Source organism: Amphibalanus amphitrite, unplaced genomic scaffold (genome assembly GCF_019059575.1).
Source record: "Amphibalanus amphitrite isolate SeventyFive unplaced genomic scaffold, NRLGWU_Aamphi_draft 000280F_arrow, whole genome shotgun sequence".
In the NCBI taxonomy this organism is placed as follows: domain Eukaryota; kingdom Metazoa; phylum Arthropoda; class Thecostraca; order Balanomorpha; family Balanidae; genus Amphibalanus; species Amphibalanus amphitrite.
The window spans coordinates 389,354-403,042 of NW_024881775.1; the positions used below are offsets into that span (position 1 = coordinate 389,354).

General features: G+C 49.4%; 1 protein-coding gene across 2 annotated transcripts in view; it reads left to right on the plus strand.

The window, feature by feature from the left end:
- Positions 1-3,453: 3,453 nt before the first annotated feature.
- The window catches only part of LOC122387273 (nascent polypeptide-associated complex subunit alpha, muscle-specific form-like), a 29,023-nt gene continuing 18,787 nt past the window's right edge, over positions 3,454-13,689 (plus strand). Inside the window, exon 1 of one of the 2 annotated variants that reach the window (XM_043377337.1) lies at positions 3,454-3,713. The gene's annotated coding sequence lies outside the window, so the exon portion shown is untranslated. Of the gene's footprint in view, positions 3,714-10,481; positions 10,585-13,689 lie in introns of those variants that run through there. The other variant, XM_043377338.1, reaches the window with a different exon arrangement.

Below are 13,689 nucleotides of genomic sequence, written 5' to 3' on the forward strand. Positions count from 1 at the left end.
GACCTAATATACATTACGAGTCTCACAGCTTGTATGTCTCAGATTTTCCTAAAGGTTATTTGAGGTCAGGTCATTTTCGTGACCTCACCATTATAAGTCAAGAAGAAAAATGAAAACTGCTATTCTGGCGCCGGGAACGACCTCTAACTATCTCCAGCACACAGAATCGTGATTTGACGCCATCCTTGCAAGGTTAGATGCGTAACTTTTGCAATGCTGACCTTGCGTGACGTCATTCATGACGTTATCAAGGTCATATTAGTTTTCGTCAATAACTCCCGATCAAATTGAGCTAGTGAGTCGGGAAAGCCACCAATGGACTCAGGAAGACCTGCCGAATCGAATGATATGCGACATGACCTCTTTCCACCAACTTCATGACCTGGGGGTGCTGACCTGACCGTGACCTGAGGTCAACACCATAAGTTGACCTCAGTCTCAGTCTCAGTCTAGGGTAAGTTGACCTGACCCAAACAAAAAATATATCAATTGACGGGCCTAAGCAAGGCAAACACGATGCTGCCAAATCGCGGCTCTGCGGCCCTTTGTGGCGAAGTTATTCGCCAAGAACTGAACCGTACCTTGGGGCACTTGACCTGACCTCAGAGGTCACCGGTTGACGTAGGACCTTAAAATTGGGTATCAATCTCTGCGTCTCGTAACAGCGCACACGCTCGTTTTTTTCCGCGACGCGCCAGCTCCACCAGGGGCGAAACGACTAATAAGCATTTCGGCAAATAGGCATTTCGGCAAAAAGGCATGTCGGCAAATGGCATTTCGACTTTTTGACACATCGGCAAAAAGCACATCGGCAAAATGACATTCGGCGAAATGCATTCGGCAAAATGACATTCGGCAAATCGCCTTTCAGCAATTACCACCTCGGCCGGCGCGTATGTAGAAAACCAATAGGTCCGGTGAGGGTTAAATTGTTGTGTATCTGGCTTCAGGCCGAAGACCTGAAGCCTGATGCACAATTAACCTAAAAATAATTGACTTGTCATTGTCTGCAATCTATTCATGCGAGTATCTTCTTCCTTTTCCACGGGTAGGAAAAAATCAGTAGGTCAGGTTAGGTAAGGTTTGGTTATGTTTTTCTTATACTTTGGTGACATGTAAGTGGGTTTATTTACCTTTGAAAAGCGAGTCGGTCCTAAAGTTAATACTTACGGGTCAGGTTAGGTTAGGTTAGGTTAGGTTAATTTCGGCTAATTGGCATTTCGGCAAATTGATATTTCGACTAATTGACTTTTCGGTAAGTTGACATTTCGACTAATTGACACTTTGGCAAATTTACATTTCTACTAATTAACATTTCGGCAAATTAGCATTTCGGCGAAATGACATTTCGACTAATTGACTTTTCGGCAAATTGACATTTCGGCAAATTGACATTTCGGCAAATTTACATTTCGACTAATTATCATTTCGGCAAATTAGCATTTCGGCACATTGACATTTCGGCAAATTGACATTTCGGCAAATTGACATTTTCGACTTATTGCACGTCGGCAAAAAGGCTTGTCGGCAAATTGCATTTCGACTTTTAGCACTTCGCCCTTTTGACACGTCGGCAAAAAGACACGTCGGCAAAATGCATTCGACATATTGACATTCGGCGAATAAGCATTCGGCAAAATGCATTTCGGCAAATTGTCCTGTAACCGTTCATAATTCCCAATTCCACTTTTGAATTTGAATATTCCTGCAGATTGGGCTACCTATTCTATAGCATACTGGTCAGTCTTGCTTTAATTTCTTATCTTGTCACCTTCAACAGAATAAACAAGTTCTAAGTGCTAGCAATCCATAAAACATTTCACCAAATGTTTGTACGGATCACTTCCATTCAGTTTGCTGTACAAAACCTAGCAATATTTTGAGCTGTAGAAATCAAATACCAATAACATATGTAGGTAAGTAGGTATGACTGAAATCCATTTATAAATGGACACAAATCCAATTGAAGCAAGGCTGACCAGTGGCATTCTCACCTGCCTTTTCAAAGACATTGACATACCAAAGTCACTATGCCCACCGGAAATCAGAGTTCATGTTTGATATTCAAATGCATTTCATAACTCAAACAGCTTTGAAATTATTTCTATCACGGCCAGAAGACAACTCATAAAACCAACATGCCCTTTCATAAATCCATAAAGCTAAAAATGAATCCAAGGCATTCCCCAGAAACCGTAGTATTGATTAGATTTTTAACCAACTGGCGTCGCATGGTGGCGCTAGCAGAGCGTATTATACATATAGCTCTCTACTAGCGCCATCATACGGCAGCAGCTGGCAAAAAAACTTAGTTAATACCAGGGGGGTGCGCTCCGGGCTTTTAACATTACGAAAAGTGGAGACAGCTTCGCTAGCGCTGTCAGCAGCGTAAGCATTCTAAACAACAACTGCAGTAATCCCACCAATCAGCGTACGACAATACTCGACGCTCATTGGCTGATAAGCCAGTGACGATTTTGGGGGCCAGAGCGTTAGAGGTAACCTATAGCAGCACGGGCCGCTAGGTTTAGGACTTGATTTTGACATTATTCAGGCCAGTCTGATAATAACTCTGGTCGGTTATGAAAACTGCAATTCATTCTAGTAGTGGTCCGACAAGTCTTTTTGCTTTTTTCTAAAACAATTCGTTGAAAAATGAGTTGTTAGATGCGTACTCATGCCAAATTTGCCCCGTTACCATGGCAACCTGAGTTTGTTTGGTCCCCAGAGTCGCGGTTACTAAATTCATTGTTGTCCCCAGTTTTTCGTCGGGAGCGTTCTACCTGGTTTACATAGCCTTGGTTAATACCAATGCCCTTCTCCAAGGCCAATGATTCCGTGTTGATGTGAAAATGGCGCATTTGAGCGTCATATATGCTATACCTTACGCACGCTAATCTACTGCATAAAGGTTACAATTTTGGAACACGTTTGGGAAGAAATCAAGTAAGTCTCAGAACCCTTGTTATTTATACTATATCTAAGTACTAACAAAAAATGTGGTTTGTTTTCTACGTTAATAAATTGGCACTTAAAGGGACAGTATCACCATTTTGATGAAATTTGACATTGCATAGGCCCCACCTTTCTGGTCCGGGAACTGAAGACCGATCCTCGAAGCTCCACACCGTTATCCCGCTATCGCCGCTCAAAGTACGAAAGGTGTACCACACTTTGAATCGTGCTGAATCGTGCTTCACTATCTTCACTTTTTAAATGTTTGCGCCGTTTTGAATTGACCGCCAGTAATAAAACTTTTACCCTGGTCATTTCATCAAATTTTATAAAGCCAAAACGTTTTTCGCACTTATTCATCACCGTTAAATTCATTAAATAGTCGTAGGCAATTTCCGCTGTTTCCTTCGGATTCTAGCGGCTCAACAAAGGAATTCCTCCAGCTTGAATCACAATTTCCCTCCAATGTATGACGTTTATCACGTGATTGTCACGTGATATTTTCTCCCATTGTCAATTGTCACGTCCAATTGTCACTCCCTCCAATTGTCACGTGATATTTTTATAGGCAATATGTAGGCGTTCAACTAGTGTTAAGAGTAAGAACTGCAACTTTCGGTGTTCGATCGTAGAGGGCGGGCCTATCTGCCTGCCGGCGGAGGTCGCTGACCGGTCGCAGGGCAGTGTGTGATCGGAGCCGAGCGCAGAGAGTGCGGCACCTGTACTGAAGTGTTATCTTGATCGGGAAGCAAATACAAGTGAGTGCGACACGCTACAAATACCTAAGGCTACCTCTCCGTAAGGACAACTCAATCAGAAGAACGACCGCGTAAGCGTAGCGTCAATAATGTATTATCTGCGCCAGTTCTGTAGTAATTTTGCATGCTTCCAAACTGGCGGCCATGCTTGTATAGTGGTGGTTCGCTCATGAAAATGAATCATGAAAATGAAATGTGGTTGCAATATTTTTCACCGAGTTCGGTCCTCAAACTATGTTTTTCTGATTCAGAAAAACAAGAAATGCTAGTAAAAAAAAAATCAGCTCCATACATTGATTTTTTTTTCGATGATACTGTCCCTTTAAGTCATGATCGCAACCTTGCAGTAGGTACTTAAAAGTTTATTGCCATTTGCCATTACGATTTTGCAGTGCTTTAACCCCAACAAAATTTTGCAGTGATTTAACGCCTGTTTTGTCCTTGCATTGCTATCGTGTCGACATTTCTGGCGGACCTCACAAAGTTTTGATGTTTCTATTTTGATTTTGAATGTTTTCTCGTTTGGGGCCTTGGATAATTGATAATATTTGTAAGGACTAATGAATTAATTCTTTGAATAATTTCGGCACGCATGAGTAAAACCTTGTCGGAGAAACCTCCGCACAAGTCTTACTCATGCGTGCCGAAAATCAAGACAAATCAAGAACAAGACATGAGCTGGTTAGACACTTGCCAGCAGAGACAAACACGAATCCAAGAACGAGTCAGACGCATCGAGCCATCGAACATGAGCGCATCCCGCTGATGTGTGCGATTGTACTGTCGTGTGTTAACCCTGAGGTGAAACGGCGCTATGGCCGGAGTTAAACTGGAGATAAGCCAGATTACGAGGGGATAACTATGGGAAAATTGCTAAGGAAATTTAACGAGTAGGTTCGACCGAACGGCTGAAACCATACTCCGTTGAGATGCAAAACGCATTGGATTTTCGGGGGGATACTGGCATCAAAGGTCGTCCATAAGGGCGCACCGCCAGTATTAGGTTCATGGGACGGTCTCAACTGCCGGAGCGACGCCCGAGCTCTGAGAGCACGTGTCCGGACGGGCACGTACCGCGCAGAGACTGAGAGCCGACTGACTGCCGCTCCCAGTCCCGACCCCAGGTCAGTTCGGCCGGCGCCGGGGGCTAGCCGCCCGGCCCGGCCCTCCGATTGGCCGGCGCTACAGCGAGCGCGGGCAGCGGCCGGCGGAGCGCCCACCAACGCGATACAAGGCACACAAGCATCACAGCCCCGTGGTACGCGACGCAATAACAAACACAACAATCGATAACAAGTAACAACACAAATACACTTCTCACGCGGCGGCACACCAAATCACGCCGGGACGGTCGCCGACGGGTCCCGACGGGGAGGGTAGGGGAGAACGCTGCCGCTGCCCGGCACTGACCGCTGCGCCAGAGCTGCCGGTTTTACTTCGCAGGGGCCCACACTCCACAGTGGCTAAGAGTTAAGATACTGACTAAAAATAAAAAATAAAAAGAAAAAAAACTGAAAATGGGGGCACCACCAAAATGAAGTGGACGAAATCCGTTGAGTTTTTAATTTTGGGTATAGGTAAGGCAGTGGCGTATCCAGGGGGGAGGCCAAGAGGCCATGGCCTCCCCCTTTGGGATCAGACATGCAAGTGGGCCCTTTGGGTCACTTGAGTGCAGTAACGTACCCAAGGGGGGCCACGGGGGCCCCTGAGGTCCAAGGATGACTCAGGGGGACCAGCGTGACGAAGGCGTTCTGGGTCTCCCTGCCTTAATCCAGTACTATAGACAGAACGTCTTTTACTCGGAAGAAAAACTAATATCAAAGAGCGGTATCTATCACAGTGACGGACACAGAGCACCCCTAACTACCTGAGAGCCCCTGGCTACCTGAGGGGCCCTCTAGTTACCTGAGGGTCCCCCTGGTCACCTGAGGAGCCTCTGGTTATCTGACGAGCCCCTAGTTACCTGAGGGGCCCCTGGTTATCTGAGGGGCCTCTGGTTTTCTGAGAGGTTCCTGGTTGTCTAAGGGACCCCCTGGCTACCCGAGGGGCCCCTGGTCACCTGAGGGGCCCCTGGTTAGGTATCTGACGGGCCCTGGTTACCTAAGGGCCCCTGGTCACGGGACCCTGTTTACCTGAGGGGCCCCTGGTTACCTGAGGGACCCCTGGTTATCTGAAGGACTCCTGGTAAAGGACCCCTGGTTACGAGGGCCCCTGGTTACCCGAGGGACCTCTGATTACCTGAGGGGCCCCTGGTTATCTGAGGGGCCCCTAGTTACCCAAGGGTCCCCTGGTCCCCTGGATGGCCCCTGGCCAGTCATCTAAAGAAGCCTGGTCACCTGAGGGGCCCATGTTTACCCGGGGAGTACCTGGTTATCTGAAAGGGCCTCTGCAGTCACATGAAGGCCCTTAGTTGCTCGAGCAGCCCCTGGTATAACCGGCACCTGATTTTCAGAGGATACCGTGGTCACGGTAACCTGGTGAGTGGTGGGCCCCTGATCAGTTGAAAAGCCCCTGCAGTCACCTGAGAGGCCCCTGATTACCTAAAGGGCTCCTGATCACTTGGATTCAATGGCATAGCCAGGGGGCGAGGAGACACGTGTCCGTTATATGGTTTAGGGTCCCCTCGGGCCCGAGGGGCCCTGCGGTGCCAATTGACGTCAGAGGGTCCGCGCTGGCCACGGTTCAACTGGAAAGGAGTGAAAGGACACCACGGTGCTTTTGAGAACACGTCATGAGCTCTTATGTAGCCACACTTTTCTCCAGAAGGGCCCCACCCCAGGTTCTGAAGGGCCTTGCCGGCCTCTGAGGGTCCTTGAAGGCTAATGAGGGATCAGCTGTAAGGGCCCCACACCTGTTTGTTATGCCCCCACGGCCCACACCAGTGTTTCTGAGGGCCCTCACAATGGCGCCTGGGAGGGCCCTCACCGCCACCTCTAAGGTCCCCACACCAGTGCCTCTTAACGGCCCACAAGGAGCCAGCGCGCAGCCCTCTAAGGCCAGCCGTGGAGCCTTCTAAGGCCAGCGTGGGGCCCTCTTAGTCCATTGTGGGGCTTTCTAAGGACAGTGTGGGGCCTTCTAAGGCCAGTGTGGGACCTTCATGTTCAGTGTGCTGTGTGGGGCTGTCTATGTCCAGCTTGGGGTCTTCTAAGCCCAGCGGCGTGGGGCCTTGTGAAGTCAGTTTGAGGCCCATTGGCCACTGAGACCAGCTTGGGGCCCTCTGAAGACAATGTGGAGCCCTCTGAAGCCAGTGTGAGGCCCTCTGTGACCAGCGTGAACCCTCTGAGGCCAGCGTGGGGCCACCTGTCATCTGACTTCAGACGCTGGTGCTGGGCCCTCAGAAGCCAGCACGGGACCTTCATAGGCTGGCGTCGGGCCATTAGAGGCCACTTCGAGGGCCTCGGCAGCCATACTTCAGATCTTATGCATGTTTGAGCCCCCTGAGGTAGGAGTGGCCCTTAGAAGCCGGCGCGGAACCCTCAGAGGGCAGCATGGGCTTCTAGAGACCGGCGTGGGTTCGAGAGCGGCATAGGGCCATTAGACTGACTCAAAGGCTCCAAAAAGCCAGCGTGGGGTCCTGGGAGGTCAGCATGGGTCTCCTGAGGCCATTATAGGGCCGGCTGAGGCCAGAGTCGTTCACTCTGTTGCCGAAGAGGGGCTTTCAGAGGCCAGAATGAGCCTTCAGAGTTTTTAGATTGCCAAGTGTGCCTAAAAAGGCTCCCTCACGTGGCGAAAGTGGCAAAAAAAAACCGCACCTGTGCGTGGTTTAAGTATCCTACCACTGGGGCCCCTAAGGTAAGGGTGGGGCCCCTTGAGCAGGTTTGGCCTCCCCCTTTTCAAGATCCTGGATACGCCACTGAGGTAAGGGGCACCACTTCGATTCATGTATTGACTTTTGCCAGCACTCCACATACACCGGCGTGGCTATTCTGTGCCGATAGTCACAATTTTTTCATGACCCTCCCCTTGGAGTTTTCCTGGATCCGCCCCTGTCTAAAATACAAACTGTGATGCGAAGTGAAATGACCATGGCATGAGTTTTTTACTTTGCAACACAAGTATGCCCAATTGGAAAGCTGAAACTATTTTCTTCTTGCTATACCTACAACTGTACACAATTTTCATAATGAATTTCGGGAACGGGTCCATCTGGTTCCAACGCTGACTTAGACCGGGTCTGACCGGTTCCAGAAATGTGCCAGTCAGACCGGGTCCGGGTCCGGGTCCCAAAATTTTTTTCAGTTTTGCCACCTCTAGTGCTCAAACCGGTAAGTGCAAGCCAGGGACCCCATTTTGGCTATCTGAACTCAAAACTAATGTTAAGGTGGAATGGTCACTTTAAAAGTCATCCCAGTGCTCCCTGTTTCCCAATTATTCCCGCTCTCTTCATCATGGGGCCACTATCCCAGGGCATATTTTAACCCGCGCCCTGATGGGGGGGGGGGCATTTTGGCCCCCCCTGTGGTTTTTCTTAAATAGCGAGAAAACGGCGGCGCGCAGCGCCGCAAAATTTTGGGTACCTTACCGGACATCAATTTGACACCTTCACACAAAATTTCAAGTCACAGGTCACCTCAGGTCAGGAGTTATTGAGGTCAAACTGAGGTCATGTTCGAGTAAAAATGAGCAAAAAACATGACATCTTGAAACGCTCACCAATTCTACAGTTCACAAGCAATTTTAAAGTTCTTTATGTGGTTGTGTAGAGAAAAGACGGCGCTACAAAACTGCTATCTCGGATTTTTGAAATTTTTGGATTTTGACCCCCAAAAATCAAAAAATTGATTTTTTTAGAAAAACTCAAAAAATTTCCAAAAATTTTTCGAATTTCGAAAAAACCGGAATATATGTGATAGTCCCTGCGCTCTTCGATATACATACCAAATTTTAGATCGATAGCTCTTTTTTTGGCCAAGTTATAGCGAAAAAAACTGTTAAAAATTGATGACGTCAAATTTTTGAACTCAATTTTTAGCAATTCTAGACCTCGTAGCGCAAAACGGAGACCACCATTGAACTCCCCGTGACGAGCTGCATCGAATCAATACCCATTTTATGCAAAAATATCAACTTTAAAATTTGACCTAATTTGACCTGACCTTGACCTGACCTTGACCTGACCTTGACCAAAACGTGACCTAAGCTGGCCCTAAAGTCTGTCTGACCCACATAATCGCATTTGTCATGTAAAATGGACCATAAAACATGTATCACACGACACTTTCATATTGTGACCCCCCAGTGACCTGACCTCTGTGACCTGACCTGGTATCAGTGACCTCAAATAGCAAAATATGTGTTTGAAGAACATTTCCCCATCGATGATTTTCAATGAAATGCATTTTACACGATTTTACAACGCATTTCTTGAAATGCCTGTAAACGGTGAAAATTCGACCTTTGACCTGACCTGTGACGTCATCGGTTTGACCGAGGTCAATGAAATTGGGTCACAAGGTAGTTCCCTGTTGGGGCTATCCAACACCGTTTACCGCTTGTCGCTATGTTGCGTGGTTCTCGAGATCTGAGGGGGGGGGGGGCCAAAATGGCCCCCCCCCCCCATCAGACCGCGTTGCTCGGCAGACCCCATCTGGGCGCGGGTTAAGGCACTTACTGCGTCCCATTCTGGGACGCAGCCCCCTCGCCTGGGACGTAGCCCCTGCTGATTTGACCCACTGCGTCCCTGCCCTGTGCCCTGACCTGTGCCCTGCTGTGTGCCCTGACCTGTACCCTTCCCTCTAAAATGTCCTGTGTCATGCCCTGTAACCTGCCGTGCCCTACTTTCTGCCCTCCTCAGTGCCCTACTCTGTTCCTTGCCCTATGCCCTTAGTCGTAGCACGTGCCCTCTGCTCAACTTTGGGACGCAGTAAAAATTTGTTAAAATATGCCCTGCACTATCCACGCTATATGTAGTCCGCACCGAAAATTGTCACTTCGCTTATCTCTGCAATGTACGGCGGATGGGACGTTAGAAATGTTGTTGATGAAACTTTGGTCTTTATTCTGTGTCCATCACCCGTTTCTAATTTTTTGTTTTGTTATAGGTATGCACCTAGTGGCGGACTGTCAGACAATGAGTTCGATTTGTTGCATCGGTTAATGGTGTCTACGACTCCTACAATCTACGTATATCGACCAGCTTTTTCAATAAATTAACATTTCCAGTTGCCAGTGGCAACTTGGCAACTTGCCGTTTCGGTGTTCACTGATATTATGATAACCATGACCCTCCAGTCCCTCTCTAGACTCTAGTCCCTCCCTCCCCTCTTCTTTCTCTCCCTCTTTCGACAACTGTGCCTACTCATTCGCACACAGTCCTGCCATCCCTTCCGACAAATTAAAACTCCTATTGGCCGGGACCGCCAGGGACGCCCCAGCGCCGGCAGCACGCATGCCATTCCCCCGTGCGCCCGGGCCCCTAATCGCCGGCCACGTCCATCGGACCCGAGCGTCCCCTCAATTACCAGCGGGCACGCCGGCCGACCGGCCCCGACCGTTGGGTCGGGCCGCGTCCCCATCCGTCCGCTCCGCGCTCTACCCGCCAGCCGCCGCACAAAAGGCAGGCTCTCCCCGCTCTCCCCCTCTCTCCACTGGCGCCGTCGCCGGCCCGGCGTAATTATAATCGACCCTCCGAAACGCTAAAACGAATTTCCCCGGCCTTGGGTAGCAGGCGGCGGAGCCGGTTGTGCGCGCCGCTGCGAGGGGGAGCCTCATCCGGGAACTTGAGTCACGTGACCGCCGGGGGGATCCGGCGGCTGCTGGCCGCGCGCAGAGCAGCGTTTTTCACGGCGCGCGTGGGGTGGTGCGGCGAGTGGTTCCTCCGTTTTGTGTGATTCCTCGGTAGATGGGACAGCTACAGGGAAGATAATTTACGGTGAGTACAATTTTCACACGCTGAATTCACTGGTGAAATCACTTTTTCGATATCTCGTCGCGTTCTGGAGTTATTTGCCTTGTCCGGTGTTGCGTTATTTATTGGACAGCCCCGACGCGGCGCCGTCGGCCGGCTCGCGCATGCGCAGTGGACGTGTTTACATGTGGCTGCTTTGTTTCGGTGCGTCAGCGACGGTGCCGGCCGACGACCAATGGCACGGGCCGGCGGCGTGGTGCCGCGGGGCGACAGGAGGGGGGGGGGGGGCAGGCGCCCGAGGCGATGACTGGTGGGGGCGTCGTGCCAGGGGCGTCGGTGATGTGTCTGCCTCCCCCTTTCCTCGCGACGACAGCCGAGATTATGTGGTAGGGACGGGAAAACTCCAGGGTCATGAGATTGGGCACTGTCATGCATCTGATGCTGCTTTTCTTTTCTGTTGTTAACGTTAGAGCTGGCTCGTATCAGGTAGGGCGCCTCGTTTGTGTGACTTTTGGTGTGACGTTGACATTCTCATTATTTATTGCCCCGAATGCACCCTTGCAAGGGCACGGACCAAGGCCTTGGTCCGTGTGTTGGCTGGGGTGGGAGTGGGACACATGCCCCGTGCTGTCCCGTACCCCCCCCCCATCGATCCGAACGTAAAATTTGTCTTGGGGGGGTCAACCTGCCAACCAACTCAAAGAAAATGAATGAGTGGACAGGCGAAAGAAAAACGGAATTCCCTGATTCTCCGAAAACTTTTACCGATATTGATATTTATAGCGGCATTGCTGTAAAAATGATGCCGAAAGGCGAAATCGGAACTCTTTATATAGTCTCAAGAGTCGGGACCAGATGTCAGGAGGTTACCAGATGAGACACATGAAGCTTAGAATCTGCGCGTCGCTCGGGTGTTGCATAGAGTTAGACAAACTAACTACCTATAGGAATGGATTGGCTACTGAACATTTTAAATCTGTTTAAAGAATAACATTGAAGGGCCAAAAAAAAGGATAGGTAATTTGTTCCGTAGCATTGCGGTTGGAGGTCAGCGTTTCACTTGTTCGCTTACTCTGCGGTTTCATGGACCATGGAAAAGGTTTGTTCCCTTTCTTTATTATTTGATTTGTTATGCTTTCTTGTCGAGGCATTCCTCTTTCCTCGGTTTAGGTAAGTGTCCCGCGCTCATATACCTACACGTATAATTGCCAAGCTGAATGCCATTGCGATTTTTTTCGCTAAGCAGTCATTTTTATTATGTTGCTTACATTTACTGACACAACATTTCAGACAGTGAAGCACTGTAAGCTATCCTTCAGTCCCACAGTCCACACCTTTTGAAGGGTGATGATGCTGGATGCCAACAGCGAGATAATCGCGAGATAATCCCGCAAAGACGCACGACTCTGGTAACGTTTTGCTATGGTACAATAGGCTGCCATATTTTAATTAATTTTATGGAAAAATGTGCTATCACCTGGTCTTAGCGCATCCTGTAGGTATTTTATATTTGTGGCAACCTTGTCAATCACGCTATCTCATACCGTTTCCTCTTTGGATCTCGATCACGTTCCACCCCAGTCTTATCTCATTCTTCTGCAATGCTAGGCGCTTCTTCCTGTGCTATGGATATGTCTGGTGTCCCTAAATACAGCGTGACTATTGCCGCTCATCAGAGCGCGGTCAGCGTGTCAGTAATTACTGCGGGTGACCCGGCACTCGGCAGCTGTCTGCTTCTCAATAAATCACTGCAGACATCTGCCTCTCGGTCCGTCCCAGCCGGCCGGCGTGGCGGTCTTCTGGCCAGAGATTCGGGTCCCAGGTGTGCTGGTGGTCAGTGGCAAACCGTCCTCGCCGCTGACGGTGTCTGTTGCATGATACCGCCCCAGGTGTGGTTGTGGCCAGCGGTAGACTCTCCTCGCCGCTGACTGTGTCTGTTGTAATGTTGTATGATGCCGTGTCCCTTTGTTGCACCGTTAACCCTAGAACGCCTAGGGGGGGGTTGTATCAACCCCCCCTGAGGTTTTTTCGAAGTGCACGCTAAACGGCTTGTCGTAGCGGACTGAAATTTTCAATACCCCCTGGGGCAACCTTTGCGCATCTTTTGCCGAAAAAAATTGATCGGGTCATGTCAGGTCACGGAGTTATGACGTCATAAGAGGTACAGCCTCCGGCCGGATTTTCACAAACTGAGTGCCAACGCCCGAGGTTTCCTGCCGGTGGTACGGACATCGGTTGATGGATCGTGATGAAACTTCCCATGCATGTTGGGGCAAGTATTGGCTATCATATGGTATAAGAAATTTGACCGGGTCAGGTCAGGTCACGGAGCTATGACGTCACAAGAGGAACAGCGTCCGGTACTATTTTTGAAAAGCGCCCGAACCACTATTCTGCTAATTCTTGTCACCTCAATGGGAATATGCAGCAATATTAGCTTCTATAGGGAGCAAATGGACCTCCCAAATCCAAAAATACAATCAGCTTTCAAAAATTTAAATTTTGATTTTTCGAATTTCTGCCGCCGACTGTGACCTTGCCGACTTCCGGCGCTCCCAACGCGCCATTTTTAGAGCTAGGGAAACGAAATACATACCAAACGATAGAGAATTGATCAAGGAACACGATAGTGAAGGTTTCAAGTCGATATCTTCCACCGTTTTGCCGCAATCGCCGCCGAAAGTTGAAAAAAGTCTATTTTTCCGAAAATTTGACCTTTGACCGGTCAAAAGTAGGTCAAATGTTGACCTAGGACCAAAAAATATACCACCAATCGCGAGATCTCGTTGAGAGCAATCCGTTGGTTTTTTCCGCTAAGCTCTACGACCTTCCGTTTCGAAACGCCAGGGGGGGGGGGGTCGTAACAACCCCCCCCCCCCCTGGTCGTTCGTGTTATGAGAAATGGCCTGGTCGTGCGAGGGTTAAATGAGACCGCCACCCGCGCCGCTACATGGAAGGTTTGACCTCAGTCAGGCAGGCAGTACCGCGGCGCTCGCTCTAATAGCCTGCGGCTGAATGCAGTGATCGCGACGCAATGTGCGAGTGTGGTACGGACAAAAAATGCAACACCTGCTCCTCAGTCCTCACACAGGGGACATGGGAAGAAATTGACCTTTCTGTCGACAATCA